General features: G+C 47.0%; 1 protein-coding gene across 1 annotated transcript in view; it reads right to left on the bottom strand.

Annotated features, from left to right (window-relative positions):
• LOC147733269 (sperm-specific sodium:proton exchanger-like) overlaps window positions 1–17,473 on the bottom strand; it is a 7,973,824-nt gene that overhangs the window by 2,291,120 nt on the left and 5,665,231 nt on the right. The gene's annotated exons all lie outside the window — the stretch shown is intronic.

Here is a 17,473-nt window from a genome sequence, read left to right on the forward strand (position 1 = left end):
CAAACTGAAAGGCCAGAGACCTTCTTCCATTTATTAAAATATAATATACTTCCTTATAAGAGTGTACAATGTTTTTTTCCAACTATATTCATTTTTCTTCAACTATAGCGTTTGTATTCCATGTACTACTGACAATACCAATTACTGTGTTTTTTGCAATTTCTGTACTCATATTACATAATGATTTGCCTTTAAAACAGTACATTTCTAAATAAACATTTCAAATATTCACGGTTTCTCTTTTAATCCATAATCTCAACTGAAATGATTTCATATTGAAAAACTATTTTGTATTTTATTGCAGCAGCACTTTAATAATTGTAATAAAAACTTTGCTGCTTTTTTTTGTGTTTTTTTTTGATGGGTTTTGCCATACTAATATTTGATGAACCATTCAGCAACACTGATGTATATTTTTGCACTGTCACTTTAGAATTAGATTTTTTTTTTTTATATAGGATGTTTCTGTACTTGAATTAATAGGGCTATCGGAACTAGAGTAGAAACTCGAATGTCCTTTTCTTAGCCCTCTATGTAATTTGTCAATTGTGCGGGTTCGAGCACTAGCACTTTAATATTGCTATAGCACTTTTGAAATTACAAATTAGCAGCTCATTGCAGTTTTCTTCTGCTCTTATATTTGATAAGTTATAAAATAATTTCGTTAATTTTGATTAATACTTCATTAGTGGTAGTTTATCGTTTAACTTTCTATGATTCTGCTTTTTATACTTTAAAGAAGGGCAAAGATACCCTCGGGGTGTTAAAATGCTTTGTTTGTGTACAATGTAATACGGAATTTGACGTATTGGATTAATTGCTTTCCTTTTACCACTTTGCACTAGCACTTTAAGATTGACTTAATTTATTCGATAGAAGTAATGTATAGGTCTGGTTTGTCTCATGTTTATTGTATGAAAAATTGTATCTAAAGTTGAAAAATCAAATGTACCAATAACACCCTACTGTCTTGTTTAATAAAAAAAAGTTAAAAAAAACAAAAAAAAGAAAAACTATTCATGGGTTCCACATAACATTAACTGTAGACACGGAGGACCTTATTTATGAAGACCTTCCGCCGCCAGTGCCTCATTTTTTAAAATGGGAAAAAGTAACGCACCGGTGGCGCAAGGCCTTTATAAATAAAGTCCTGAATATTTTCTTTTCTCGACCTCACTTACTGATACTAGAACCTGCAAGCCAAATACGGCCCATGAACTCTTTCTTAGTAGGTCGCGCACCGTAAAGACAGTTATACCACTGTTAACATTTTTTTTTTTACTGTTACTAAGCACCGACACAGTTCCGCTTCACTCAGAGTTAATCACTGCTCCCACGCTTCTACAGGCCAGACGCTATGTCGTATTTCTCTCCTTATCACCCTTTCATCTCCACAATAACAAACAGTTGTCCGCCAGCCACCAGAGAACAGACTCAGATGCAGAGGCACCAAAGAGTGAACCCATCACCAACTGCCATCTCCGGCTGTTTCCATGGTTACACCTCATTCTGCACCTTCCTGAAGGCACAGGTCAAAAGTTCATGTCTCAACGTTCTACAACAAACTAAGAACACTATTTTCCCTCCAGAAACACCTGCCAATCCACAACTCTGTTACATGTCTTGTTTTTTCACACCCAATAGTACTTTTCGTTTAACATAAACATTGACCTGTTCACTCTCCACTTGTTACAATCAACCAATCATTTTTATTTTTTTAACCACACCCAGCCTCTTCCTTTTTCTTTATTTAAAATGTCAACTTCTAACTACCATTCCACTTCCAGAACCGATCGGAGGACGACTACAAATCCCTTGAAAATGAAGGTCTGGCTAATAGGACACAGTTATATTCACTGGAGTGAAAAATATGCAGTAAGCAGACGAATTTCCAACCTCAGCTTACCAAATGTACAGATAACATGGATTTCCAAAAGAGGATTGAAATGTCACCAATTGATTCCATTGGTGAAAACTTTTATGCATCTCCCAGAACCAGACCTTATAATTGTGCACTGTGGTGGGAACAATCTAGGCACAATCACTGGGGTAGGTCTGGAAATGCTTCTAAAAGACACCTTTCGACAATTGATGACACTTTTTCCTCGATCTGCCTTGGTATATTCCAATATATGCCAAAGACAGAAATGGAATTGGTCCAATCACCATTATGCACAATTTGAGAAAGCAAGGAGACATGTAAACAAATCTGTTTCTGCGTTCCTCAGAGATTATAGCATGGGTTCTATTTACTACAACAACTTGCGCTACCACATGCAAGACGTCTATAGGAGAGACGGTGTTCATTTCACGAATGAGGGAAACAGAATCTTCCTCTGCAACATCAGGCTCTGCATCGGTACTTACTTATAAATGCAGAAAACACTCAATTAACACAAGGGCTCTTTTCAGAGCCACCTTATATCAAAGCACTCAAACTTCTGATTTACCTCCTTTTCCACACTCTTGTAAATAGGTGTGCGCGACCGAGTGCGCGCACCCCGTATTTTTTTTTCGGGGAAAAATTATATCTTTTTGCGTTTAAGGGCCTTACTGCACACCCCGAGAAAACCTACGCAGGAAGACAATCTCTACCTTCTCCCCTTTCCATGTTTCAACGCTTTGAAATGAACAATATATTTACTCGCAGTGACAAAATGGCGGACAAAACTTCCTGATTTCCTTCGAATCGAACGTTAACAGACGTCACGCAGCAAAATTCCGCTCGCGCGCGCAGCCGCTTGGGTGCGCGCACGTGTGCGCGCCTATAGATATATAATTGACTTTAACTTTAATTTTCTCAACAACTACAGAATGGATTTACACCATTCCAAAAAAAGCGTAATCTGCGAACAAGACTCTACAGTTTTGGCAAATTTCTTATAAATTCATTCACCCGTTCGAACTGTAGCCGAGTCTAAAGGTCCTATGCAAAATAACATTGAGAAAACACGTTTTGGGACCCCCCTTATATCTCAGCCCCCACTTGACCAATCCCCCCCAAACTTTCAGCGAAGGAGTGCAGCGAACCTAGCCATCTTCTTTGAGAAATTCGCAAAGACTCATCCACCAGGGCCAAAGTTATTCCAAATAGAATGTTGAGGATTTCCTATGGAAAACAATCCTAACTATAACTACCTACTGGCGACCGCCAGTAGGTAATATATATATAATTTTTTTTAAAATAACATAAAGGGGACGATTATGATGCAGCTCGTAAAGGCTCCGACCTATGGATCGCAATGGGCTGCTCGGTATCTTTCAGACTGCCTCTTAATGATGGAGGCGGTCAGTATGGAAACTGGCCTGTCATGCTGGCTAGCTTCTGATTGGCTCAGAGAGCTCATCTGCCGGTTGGAAGCCAGGTAGTAATCTCAAGGGTGGTCCTTTCTTCTCTTAAGATAATGATCATGCCGGTCTGTCTGACATAGAAAGCATGCTGGAAAGCATGTTTGGGGTCCCCCAGCAGGCCCCAATGGGTGCACAGCCTCCGATTGGAGGCAGAGGGGGCACCTATGGTGTTCCCTTGTAGATCCCTGCACCGTGAGGAAGTCACCTTGAGGTGCAGGCTGAACTGCACCTCCCATATCACTATGGTGAGCCGTAATTCATGCTCCCATAGTGAAATATAGGAATGCGACCAAACCTTGTTCTGTCGCATCCTAATGGGGCAGTCGGGCCCGTCCACCAGGTGTCAGTCAGTCCTATGACCGAGTCGGTGTCAAGCAGAAGTGATCCCGCCCGACATCATAAACTACAAAATGTTAAAACTAACACATATACTATTTGCACTACAACTAATAAATAGTAGACTAAGTGTCTCATTACGATGATATTCGGAAAGCCTCTGAACTCAGGTCTGCAGGAGCTTCAATTTAGACCGCCGCATTACAATGCAGGTGGTCGAAAGTGAAACCAGCCAGTCATGAGGCAGGAATCCAATGGGCTCAAGAAGCCCATCTGCCAGAGAGAGGCCTCACTGTAATCCTTATTGACGGCGTTTCCACCGTAGGAATTACAATGTTGGTTTCTGTCAGGTTTTCCTTGTCGGACTTTCCACTAAACCTGTCAGAAAGTGACTTTGGTGGCCCCTACCAGCAGGGTCCCCTTCTCCCTGAGGCCTCCGCTTGGGGACCAAGGGGCACCCTCTTGTGCCCCCCTGGTAATCCCTGCACCATATGACAGGCACCTTCTCTATGGCAGTTTGTGCTATGGCCGGCTGCAGCACAAGCTCCGATAGGGAAATGGACGTATGGTTGCATTGTAATGCTGTTGTCGGGACCGCCGACTGGCTGTCTGTTGGTCCCGATTCGCATGCCTGCTCGACATTGTGATAAGGCCCAAAGTGTTGAACTCAGGAGGTGTATAATTTAGAAGTCCCACTACAGTCAATGCAACAGTTGGGAAAGTGTTAGATTGCGGAGGGGTTCTGCCACTGCACCCCGGGCACTAAGGGACAATCTCCCTTTTGGTCAGTTCCTACGTATACGTAGGAACTGCTCCAATAAAGAACACTATCTACAACAATCGGAAGATCTATCTGATCATTTAAAAACACGTGGATACCCCAGAAGATTGGTCACCAAAGCCCGCAAAAGAGCCTAGTCTACCCTCGGGAGGAACTTCTGAAAGAAAAAGACTCCACCATCAATCAAGCAGATCGCATTGTGTGCGTCACTACATTCTCTACTAAGAGCAATCAAATTAGGAAAATCGTCAACCGCCATTGGCAACTCATCTCGGATGACATAAAGCATCCAGGCAACCCACTCCATGCCTTCAAGAAATCAAAAAGTGTCAAGGACTATGTTGTACGCTCTCTTCTTCCCACCAAGGAGGAACCCACCATCAGATCACTCTGGAATCTTCAACCAGTCACAGGCCACCACAAATGTGGCCACTGTAAAGCTTGTGACACCACCATACAGACCAAAGAATTTCAGTATAATCAAAGCAGAATCCAGCTGAAAACACTGACCAATTGCAACACCTCAGCCGTAATCTATGCCATTGTCTGCCCATGCAATCTCATCTACATTGGCCAGACACAACAAAAGGTTAAGCTACGCATTCTGCAACATATGAGCAGAATTAGATGTGAAGTGGTAGGTGCACCCCTTGTAGAACACTTTAGATCAGCAACACACCCACCTGAGAGTCTGAAATGGGTTGTAATTGAGAAAGCCACTTTGGGACCCCGGGGTGACAATATCACTACTATTCTAAATATCCGTGAACTGAAATGGATGTTTTTCTTTGACTCCAAACAATCAGGCCTAAATGAACATGATAGTTCCTTCTCTCAATTGACAACTCTGCCCTGAGACTCTTAACTACCTCTTTGATTCACACACTGATAATCAGCTACTTCAGGTCGTTACCGTCATGTGACAGGTACACCTGTGAATCTACTTATAATGGGTAGTGTATTGTGTCAACCTTAATCTGCAAATTTTCTCTAACATCTCTGATCAACTGACATTGCCTTTACCATCTTGTGATAGGTACGCAGTGCATATATGTATGAAAATACAAACTTTATATGTACGCTATTAACTGATTGCTACTATGTCTTTCAATGTTTTAAGAATTCCATCTTCACCAACATGGCCTTTACCATCATGTGATAGGTACGCCGTGCCAATCTATTCTTGCCTTTTCATATAGGTTTTATAAATTTACTGGTATATCCTAATTAAACCAGTTCTCTAGCCTGATTGCATTTTGATTCCACAAACCACCACCAGTACGTGATACATTTGAATCTTAATTTCCTTACCTCATTCCCATTGATGAAACAGGATAATTATGACATGGACCCTTCTTTCTAATACTATAATTGTTTTCTCTAATACCATAGTTTAAACACTGGTTTGTACCTCATATGGACTACACTCCAGCAACTCAAGACTAACCGAGTCTTTCTTCCATATTTATTGATCACGTGACACTCGTGTTACCATGACCACAAGCGTTTCAGGAAGCTCGGCATTCACCTCGAGGCTCCCGCAAAGACGCTGGATGAATCATATATCGGTAAGCTCGCCGATCACCCGTCTTTCACAATGGATTCAATACAGGTGACCCTGATCACCATAGTATTCCTAACTCCATTCTCTGTCCTCCACTTAGGTTACGACTCCTGATTAACGCGGACGTAATCCATTTAAACGGGGACATTCTGAAATTCTCTACGCCATTCGGTAAGGTACCCCTCTGACTAATCATACCTCATTCCCCAAGTGAGTACATCTCAGCCAAGACTGAATATGTTTTCCCTTTTATGTAGATACGTAGAGTGGTCTCCTATGCCCAAGTGTCCGGATCCATCTTCCCTATCATATCGGGATACCGGATTTAATCTAATAAGTAAGTTTGATCTATTCATATCCTTTACGATAATAATATACAATATAGTTTTTACACATTGTTGGCATCTTCCACAGAATTATTGCTTCTCAACGGACCCATCCCGACCAATGACCAGTAAGCTCTGATTTATTCAGGTATGCTTTAATATACGGTGTGTCCACCCTCGTAATCCTCATTTTTTGACTAAGACCTTTTTCTAACAATCACAATAATAATATGCACTAATTATTCATTTAAATAGGTTTTTAGCCCCACCACCCTTCCTTCGTCCTGATGAAGACCCTCATGCAAGGACCTCATTGATTCCTGCCTTACTTGGGGTCGAAACGTCAACACACTCCCCGGTTTAAGACACAGCCTCTCCTTACCCACTACTCCTGTATATCATGGATAATGGGGCATGTGTATTATGAACTACTGGTTTGATTTATGACCGTTTTGTTATACATTCATCATTGAATGTGTGCTAACGTTTGATATATACGTGTTTTTATTGTCAAAACCCCCTACCTACACCACCCTCACAACTTCACGTCCTCCTTACCCCCAGGGGCACTAATACAACCGCAATGTTTGATATTATAACTGTTGGTTTATCCTATAATGTGAATAAAACATTATAGACGCATTTTTGTTCATTTGATTTAATTAATTGTTTGTGATTGCACACACTCCTCCGTAACTGGGACCCCTTTCCTCTTAATGCTGTGACTGCACTCCATGCAGCATCAGAAACAGGCTATTTCACTTCAAGTAAAATAAATAATATCAAAACTATAGTAAGCAACAACAAATATTTCAATATATTTTTCTTAATTAACAACATATGTATTTATTACAGTGGTTACTACATATTATAAATAAGGCTCTCTGTTTTTACTGATTTCTACAGATAAATACAGACAGAAAACTATTTATTTTCTTGTCTTTATTTATTTTTAAATGCGGATCAAAACGAAAATTGGATGCTTTGTGGGTGATTCTAAATACACTTTGCCGTGACTGTCAGGTCAATAACTGTGTGGATTGATAGGTAACAGGGTTAAAAAAAGAAAGGAATTTTAGTAAAGAGGCTTAGACACCCGTAAATATGCACAAGGCGAAACAGAAATGGGCATTTTTTTTTTTTTTTTTTTTTTATTGCAAAGTTATATAGCATTTTCATCACGGTACAAATATACGCCTACAACCCTGGGGCCGGCTTGCAGTATGGAGTAAAGATAATCAGAGCAAAGGCCTTGTAGCCTTGTCCAGTTGTAGAGATAATATCAATTATCAAGATAAGCAGTCATGCGGAACAAATGAAATTTACATTGAGAATACAATTTGCGTTTTGTGTTTTTTGTTTTCATTTTAAACTTAAACTAAAAAACTGCACACATGAGTCAGAACGACAATAAATTACTCTTGGCGTGTTATCCAGCATCGAAGTTGCCCTGTGGGGGACCAGTTGTGCAATTCTCCCAAAATCACATCCCGCCCGCGCACCCCCCCTTCGTCAAATCCCACTGCTATGTGACCAGCCCCGTCCCCTGCATGTAAATTGCCCACCGTTGGCCTTGACCCTTATTCAGTGTCTTCTTCGTCTTCAGAACCTTCAAGATCCTCTTCCGTCAAAGGCTCATAAATATCCCCCCTGTAGGAGGTCCACGGTTGCCAAACCCCATTCCATTTGCGCGGGTCATCTCTCAGTTTGTAAACTGCCCTTTCTGTCAACATAAGCATATCCATGTTCCTGCTCCACTGTGCCAGTGAGGGGAGATCCGCCGTTCCCCATTTCTGTGCGATATCTCCTTTGGCTGTGATAAGACCTATCGTAGTCCACACCCTTTCATAGAAAGTAAGATCTGTAGGCCCCCACACATTCAGTAAACATACCCGTGGGTCCAGTGTGAGTGAGGTGTGAAGTGTTTGAGCGATAGTGCGTAGTATCCGCTGCCAATAACTGACAATACGTGGGCATCCCCAGAGTGTGTGTATGAACATGCCCTCCTCCCTGCAGCCCCTGAGACAAAACGGATGGTCTGCTCTCTGCAGTTTGTGTAGTGTTGTTCGGGTGTAATAAATCTGTGGAAAATTTTTAGTTGTACCAAGCGGAATTTGGATGATATACCCGCCTCCTGTGGAGACGCCATGGCTGCGTTCCAGTCGGAGTCGTCTAGGTCTCCGACGTCGGTCACCCATTTGTCTTTTAGCTTCTCCAGCGGGTCAGGTAAATTGTTGATTAGCTTATGATATGTTAATGAGGTTGCGCCTTCCTGCATGAAATCTGTGAGCAGACGGTCCTCCAACGGGGAGGACTCTGGTGGAGACGTGTCTGGAGGGATTGCCGCTTGTAGGGCGTGTCTAATCTGTATGTATCTATACAGCTCGCTATCTCCCAGTTCGTACTGTTCTTGAAGGGTCGCAAATGGAATCACTCCCCCCCTAGTCCTCATGTCTCCCACGGTCGATATCCCAATGTTGTCCCACTGAGTGAAGCCCTTAGTGCGCCGTAGATGACCCAGCGCCTTGGTGTCCCAGAGAGGTGTGAGCTTTGTGATGGTCCCATCCCAGTGTAGCTTCGTTTGTGCCTTGTACCACCGTTGAACGGTGTGTTTAGTGGGCCCTATGAGTTTCGCCGCAGTGCCCCGGTGGTACAGGGGTGCCAGTAAGCTATTTGTACCTAGTTGTACCCTGTCCGCTTTGAATGCTGGCTCATCCTGCGGGGCGTGCACCCACTGATTGAGGATCTTGAGTTGGGCCACCCAATAATATAATTGCATATTAGGTAGTGCAATTCCTCTGTCATACCAGCTCCTATTTAGCTTCGTGTGAGAAATCCGAGCTGGCCGGTTTCCCCAGAGCAGACTCGAGATCTTTGCTGTTACTCTCTGTAGGAAAGTGGCAGGTATCAAGCGTGGGGCGTTTTCAAGGACGTACAGAAAGCGCAGCAGGGCCATCATTTTAAATAATGCTGCCCTGCCCAGCAATGTCAGTGGGAGTTCTTTCCAGTGTTGCACATCGTTACGGAGCCGGAGCAAGGGAGGTTGCAAGTTGAGCAGTGAGAACTCTGTTTCATCCCGAGTGATGTGGATTCCCAGATATTTAAAGGAAGAGGGAGATATCTCCAGCGTACAGGAGTCTGGCAGGGGCGGGAGTGGCCCCTTAAGCTCAAAAAGTATTGACTTCACCCAATTGATGGTATAGCCTGATATTCGCCCATGTGAGTTGCAAATTGCTAGGAGGTTGGGAAGGCTGTTCTCTAGGTTTGTGAGGTATATTAACATTTCGTCTGCGTAAAGGGACACTCTGCCTTCCCACTGTGGATCCCATCGTATCCCCTTCAGAAGTTGTGTAGTACGGATAGTGACTGCCAGCGGTTCAAGGACCAGAGCAAAAAGGAGGGGCGAGAGTGGGCATCCCTGTCGCGTACCACGTCCTAAACGTATGGCCCGAGACATGTGGCCATTCGCTACTATCCTGGCCATGGGATCCTTATAAAGCATCCTTATCCAGGAAAGAAAGACTGGACCAACGCCCATGCGGGTGAGCACCGCGAAGAGATAGTTCCACTCCACCAAGTCCAATGCCATTTTGGCGTCTAGTGATAATATCGCTGCTGGTTCTTCCAACATTGAGAGTCTTGCCACAACTCCGTGTACTCTGCGAAGGTTTAGGGCCGTGCTCCTATGCTGCATGAAGCTGGACTGGTCCGGGTTAATCAACTGACTTAAGCAAGGCATAAGTCTGTTCGCCAGCACTTTTGCTATTATTTTGGCCTGCGGGTTCAGGAGGGAAATAGGCCTGTATGATTTACAGTCGCTGGGCGGTTTACCCGGTTTCGGGATGGCGACTATAGTTGCCATCCGTTGATCTGGGGGCAATGTTCCCTTCATCCTACTCTCTTCATACATTTGAAGAAGGGGCTTACTCAGGGATTCAGACATGGTTTTAAACCACTCAATGGGCACCCAATTGGGGCCCAGAGCCTTACCCGAGTGGAGGGAGTTAATGGCCAATTGAATTTCGTCAATTGTTAAGGGGGCGTCGATGTCCTTCGCCGCCTCTTCCGTCAGTGTCGGCAGAGGCACACTTTCGAGGGCGTCCCGGGCTTCATATTCTGTCACCACTATCGTCGGAGTGTATACGTCATAGAAGTGATCAGCCAGGGCTTCTACTATGTCCTCCGGTTGGGTGTGTACAGTGCCACTCGAGTCCGTAATTTGTAGTATGTTCCTACCCCACCCCCCTTGTTTCTTGTCTAGCCATGCCCGGAGTTTACTAGCTTTATCCCCTATGTCATAAACCCTGTGTTTAGTCGCGGCGATGTCCGCCATGGTCACACGCCTCAAGTGGTCGTTGAGGCGGCGCTGGTGTATCTGTAAGTCATGATGTGTGTCATCCGATGGGTCTGCCATATGGGCAGTGTTGGCCCTCTCAAGGCCCAACTCCAATTGCAATGCTTCCTTCCTGTGTGTTCTTTTGTGATTCGTTATCGCCGCAATAGCCTGACCCCTGAACACCGTTTTGTAGGCTTCCCACAGTATTGAGGGGGAGTCCACCGAGGATTGGTTCTCCTCAAAATAGAGCCGGGTCACTTTCTTCAGGTCTTTACTAATCTGTGGGGCTTTGAGATACCCTGGAAAGATCGGATACACTCTCCTACGTTTGTTGCCTGCGCTAGCTACGGTCAGAGTGACCGGCGAGTGATCGAGATGCCTCTCGGTTGTATCTTTGCCTCGCTGATGTTGAGGAGACCGTTACCCAATGTGAAAAAGTAGTCTATCCTTGAAAGACTATTGTGGGTCGCTGAGTAATAGGTGTATTGTTGCTGATCTGGGTGCAGGGTACGCCACACATCCACCAAACCCTGCGCTTCTAGAAAGGTCTGGAGCTTGCTAGGGCAATCTGTTTGTGTTCGTGTGGGGAACCGATCAAGGGTGTCCGCGAGTGTCATGTTAAAGTCTCCACCTACAAGCAAATCCCCTTCAGGGAGTTCCAGCAGGAATTTGCCGAGGTCCGGCAGTGCTACTGATTGTAACGTCGGCGGGATATAAACGGAGACCACATTCAGCAGTCTACCCTCCCACTGGCCATGTACTGCCACAAAGCGCCTTGATCATCTATTTTTGTGGATTTCCTTATGTATTGGGAGGATTTCCTTAGCAATATGCCTGTGCCACGTGACCCTGAGGTAAATTCAGCGTGTGCTATCATACGGTATCCCCTCCTATCCAGAGCCCGTGTGGCCGCCCCCAACAAGTGTGTTTCCTGTAAAAGAACTAGGGTGGGTCCCTGTCTCTTAATACCGTGCAGTACCAGGCCCCTCTTGATCTTGTCGCCCAGGCCCCTAACGTTCCATGACATGATTTGCAGCGGGGCTGGTGTGGTGTGGTTATCTATCCTGGCCATAGGAATAGTTGGTGGTCGGGCCCGGAGGAGCCTGTTGGATGCAGTCCCTCTCCATCGTAACGGAGGGATAACTATAGGCCGCGAGGCCTTCTCGCCATGAGTGAGGTGTTGTGCGGAGACGAGCGTAAGGCAGGTGCGTCTCTTCCCTACCTCCCGCCATCTGGCTGTCCCAGTGACATACGATGCTTCCCAAATGATTAGTCATACCAATCATTTTTGTCTGTGCAAAACCAGAACTTGCAGGACCAAGTGGTCCCAAACTTTAACCATTCTCGTACCCCTACCCACCCTCCTCCCTGCCCCCCTGCTAAACGGACTCCAAACTGCCCGCCCCCCCAACTGAGCAGAGTGCATACCCCAACCCCCAAACAGTGTACTTGCGCGTTGGGGTGAGGGACTCTCCGCTGCCAGCGGTCCCAATCAATCAATCAAAGAAACTTTATTCGATTGAATTTACAATCATAAAAGTGCATGAAAGTGCATGAATAAAAATATTTACAACATTTTATAGAAAATATATGACCATGTGAGCGAAATTGACTGATAGATACAGTAACATTAGGTCAATCGTTAAAAGAATCGACTTTACAATGGTACCCTGTATGGCAATAGAATAAAAGTTATTCACACAGGACGAAGATAAAATTTGCTATGCAGAAGCCGCAAGTTGAGTGCGAATTTTCATACATGCCTTTAAGAAATAGGCGACTGATTTGGCAACAAAAGGGGAGTCTAAACACTGTAGTGCCAAAAGAGCAGGTCTGCATCTTCTCAGTCCTATTTGTCTAAGCAAAGGGACCAACCAACGTTTGCGCGGGGTCTCGTAAAAGGTACCGAAAAAAGTTACGTGCAGTGTAGACTGAGAAGAACAATCGTCACAGGGACATTTTATCAATTCATGCGACCAGTCAGAGGGCACAGGAAATGTGACAAGACGGTAAAATGAATCAAACCTGAATCGAGTTAAAACATATCTATCATAATTAGACAAGTAAAAAGACAGATAGGGTTGAATGCCACATAAGGGTTGGATCATCATTAAATGTGTGGTCGACTGTTTACCAATTTCAGAGCACATGCGCAAATCACTTAAATGCAACACACATAGATTCTTTAAAGTCTTTCTTGGTATGGTCGTGAGTGATGTAGGATTTGTAAAAAACGCTGAACAATTCGGTCTCTCATTCACACCCTCGGAGGTCCATCACCCAGTGTCTAATAGCGGGTAGCGCATGTGCAGCACAATAAGTCTAATATAATATAGAATCCTGGAGACTACTGTTCCTCGTTTTCCTCATGTCTGCCATGTGCTTCCAAGGATGCGCTGCTCTCTGGGCCTCCTCCCGACGCCTGGGAGTCCGGATGTCTTCCTGCATTTCGGCCCTTTGGGGGTCGGTTGGTTCGTCGAGGGTGGTGTCCCGGTCTCCATCCCTCCAGCCAGTCCTGCACCGCCTCTGGGGTGTCAAAGAACCAAGTTTTGTTTTCTGCTACTACCCTAAGCCTCGCAGGGAAGAGCATGGAGCACGGTAATTCTCGTGTCCTCAGTTCCTTTTTAACCTCAAAAAAGGTTCTTCGCCTGCGTGCGACGTCTGCCGTATAGTCGGGGGAGAAGGCAATGGAGGAGTTCTGAAGTTTGGTAGCAGGGGATGTCCTGGCCGCCTGCAAGATGGCGTCTCAGTCACGGAAATTGAACAGGCGGGCTACTATGGGCCGCGGAGCTGCCCCCGGCTTCGGTTGACCTCCCGGAATGCGGTGGGCCCTTTCTACGGAGAAAAAGGTGGACAAGCCCTTCGGTTTAAGTTCGTCCGTGATTAAGCTCTCCACAAACAAGTCCATGGCTCTTGTGCCTTCCGACTCCGGCACTCCAATAATACGGATGCTGTTCCGCCTAGAACGCCCTTCTTGCTCATCAAGCTTCTCATGCAGAAGTTTATTGTCCTGCGCCATCTTCCCCATCGCCTGTTGAAGTTTGGAGACATCCTCCACTAGGGATTTTGTGACCACCTCCATGTCTTTGACCTTTTCCGACATTTTGTGGAGGTCGGCTCTAAGCAAAGTGACATCCGTGGAGATCGAGCCCACCGTCGTCTGTAGCTGAGCCAATGCTTGCATCACATCCTCTAACGTTGCCTTTTTTCCTCCCGGGGTATCTGCAGTCTTTCCCCAAGTTTCCTCCCCCGTCACTGGGGAGGTAGCTGGCTTGTCAGATGTATATCGTTCAATGCGGGTCTGTGTGGCGCTGCCCTAAGGTCAATTCCCTGCCATGCCTTTAGGTTTTGTGCTTTTCGGGCCTCTCCGCTCCAGTTTGTCCGGAGTGGCGCACCCACCTCGGCTACAGAATGTTAGTGGTCATGTCCACACATGAGCCCGGGCAGGGAGCCTCTCAATTGGCCGCCGGTATCAACTAGCTGTCCCTTCCCGGGCCTCCGGGGGATCGTATTGGGCTTCCAAACCGGGTGTATTCTTTTGCTGTGTTCAGGCCCATCAGTCGGGCATTTGTAGGGTGTTCCGCAGGGCGAAGTATGCCGATGGTCAACAAGTGCGCAGTGACTTCCTCGGCCTGGAAAATGGCGGCTGCCCTTCACCTTCCTAGGCTCCCCCTCACTTGTGTCCGTTGGTCTTTCCTCGAGCAGGGCTGGGGGTGTCGGTCACAGTGCAATATTGCAGTCACACTTCCTCGGACTGTAGGCGGCGCCCAGTCTGGCTGTGTAGCGTCTGGGTTTTCGGCCGTCCTATACAGCTTGCGGGCACTTCCGGTCCTGGTCCCCCGGAACAACTGACCTTCCTGTCGGGCCACTCGATCAGGGAAGGTCCCGGTTCAAGCGATTGAAGTAGGCCAAGCCACTGCCTCGACGGAACTCGATCCCCAGGCGTCGGATTTGAACGCCGCTTCTCGCTACTTGCTCCGCCCGGTTCTGGGCTCCGGTACCCTCCTGCAGGGCTTGAAAATTGTGGCGGATTATGAGTCGGATAGTCGAAGAGGCCGCTTCAACTGCGGAGCTCGTCCCTTATGCTGCCGCCATGATCGGCTGCTAGCCACGCCCCCAGAAATGGGCAATTTTTATATAAGTGCATTGATTTATAGGGGCGCTAGGGAACGCCAAGCAAGATGGCCGCACCTGTGTGAGGTTCTTGCAGCTCGGGGCACTATCCGCTCACAATCCTGCTCACTACCTGCACTCAAATCACCGGAAACATCACTGCCATGGAAGTGGAGCTCTCCCGCTTTCCACCACTGCCAACAACCCCACTAAAAAAGGCCTAAATGCCTTGCAGGGCTCTGTCACAAACTCCGGCCTGAGCCGCCACTGTCATCTAAAATCACAGACATTGCTGCGAGCTTGAAGGCTCAGCCTGGGCGAAAATAGCACCTATATTGTCACCTGTGGTTACTGACGGCCCTACGGACTGCCTAAATCAAGGTGGCGCTGCATTGGGGGAGCCTGCACCAGTCCGCCATGCCTTTACAGGCCCGCGCCACTCCCAGCCACATACGAGGATGATTGAGATTCCTACCCCTGTGGATGAGGGATCTGACAAGGATTTGTGCGGTGAGTGCGCCTGAGGGGCCGCCTGTATCCCGCTTGCTGCCAGGAGTCCACTCTTCCACTGCCCAGGCTGGCCTGCATCAGCTCCTCACAGAGACTCCTGCAGTGGTCCCTCTGAGCTCCCGGGTGCTAACACTGCTGCCGCTTCTCACCTAGGGACCACCTGTGATTGCACTGTAGTGTTGCCATCCCCCGACAAACTCAGCTGAGCAGCACTGGAAGCCTGCTGCGCTGGTGGTACCTTACCTTCTAGATATGCCTTCCTGTCTCGCCAGGCCCAGTGCAGGCCCTTCGCCACCAGAGATCCTCCGCTCCCGGATCCTACAGAGACCTGCCAGCTCCCTGCGTGGCCCGTCCCTCTTGCCGCCCACGCTCCTTCAGCCGGCTGAGGACCACTCTGTCGCCCTGTTGGCGCCATCTGCCCGCCATCTCTATCCACTGCAGGATTTGACCTCTGGGGACAATCACACGTCTAGTACTCTTCATGCCAGGGCTCCCTATGCCCCTCCTCTGTGTACCTGTGGCTCAGGACCTCACCAGTCTGCCCTACCAGCCGCCAACCCATAGAGGAGGGGAAACACTGGAGCGCCCACCATTGACCCATGGGGATAGCAGGTGAATCTTACTCTTATCCGCCTGAGAGGCCACCGCCATCTACGGGGCCGCACATCACAACCCACTGCGTGGACGCCCTCTCCAGATCATCCGTGCCTGCAGCAAGTGCCCCTATACATCCTATCGGACGGGTCAGTGCAGGGTAACCCGCACACATTTTCTTACGACGGCAAACTCGAGTGCTTTGCGTGGGGCGCTGCGGATGCACCGACCGCCCGCCAACCCCTGCCTAACGCAACCAACATTGGAAAAACCAACAGAAATCAGCCCAAACTCACCTTTGAGGCAAGCAAATGCGCAAGAACACAGGCTGACAAAGACTGCGAGCAAACAGGAGCTGCCATGTCGGACCAACCCACCTGCATGGAGGACCTGAAAGCTCTTCTTCTCGCGGTAGAATCCAGCTTGACCTCTATAGAGACCAAAATGAACACCATGAACGCTCGCATGGACACGCTCACACACAATATCGAGAAGCATGAGGAAAGAATCACGGAAAAGGAGCACCGCATCTCTGACCTGGAGTATACCGCCTCCACAACCGCAGAGAAAACACAGGATATGGCGAGGATCTTAAAGGTCATAACAGCCAAAAATGAGGACTTAGAATCTCGCTCTAGACAAAACAACCTGCGGATCTTAGGAGTGCCAGAGACAACTGCCACTGGCAAAATGGAAGAGTACATGGAGTGCAAGCATACTGCGCTCTTCGGAAGAGAGGCCTTCTCAATGGTATTCATCATTGAGAGGGCACATCGGCCGCTGGCTCCCTGCCTGATTCCTGGGGCCCCTCCTTGCCCCATTATTGCAAGGGTACTCAATTATAGGGATAGGGATTGGGATGTGCATCTGCGGCTTGCCCGTGGGCGAGGGCAGGCAGTCTTCAAGGGCATAGAAGTTTTGCTGAACCCAGATTTCACAATGGACGTCCAAGAAGCATGCCGCAAATTTCTCCCAGCAAAGAAGAAACTCCAGCAACTGAACATCGCTTATGCTATGCTCTTTCCGGCACACCTCAAAGTAACTCACAAGGAGAAGCAACACTTCCTCAATAATCTCTTGCATGTTCAGGACTTTATAAAGTAACCTACCCAAACGGACTGCAGAATGTGCCTCTCCTTCCAATCGCCTTGCCGACACTGGTGGCACATCAGACGTAGAATGATAACCGCACCTGTCTTTAAGGTCTTTGCAATGGCCTCCCCTGGATAACTGGTAACTAAGTATGGGCTGAAACTCTGTTCCGCTCGCGGAATTTGTGAATTTTTGGCAATTTCGCGGTCCACGAATTGAAGAAATTGTCAAAAAATTCACAATTTGCAAGCCGGCGGATTTTTCTGCTTGGTCGCACTTCAAAAATACAATCTTGCGCGCGCTGCGTTGACGTACCGTGATTCTGAGTTCGCAGAGTTGTTTTTCCTCCTGGTTTGGGTGCGCTGCGCCATTTTGGATCTGGCTCGTAATCGCTGAAGACTTTTAAACCGCGAGTAGGTCATAGCGGCCCGCCATCTTCCACTGCGAGAGTTTGAGAACGCGACTACGTC

This window comes from Lissotriton vulgaris, chromosome 2_1, assembly GCF_964263255.1.
Source record: "Lissotriton vulgaris chromosome 2_1, aLisVul1.2, whole genome shotgun sequence".
Classification (NCBI taxonomy): Eukaryota; Metazoa; Chordata; class Amphibia; order Caudata; family Salamandridae; genus Lissotriton; species Lissotriton vulgaris.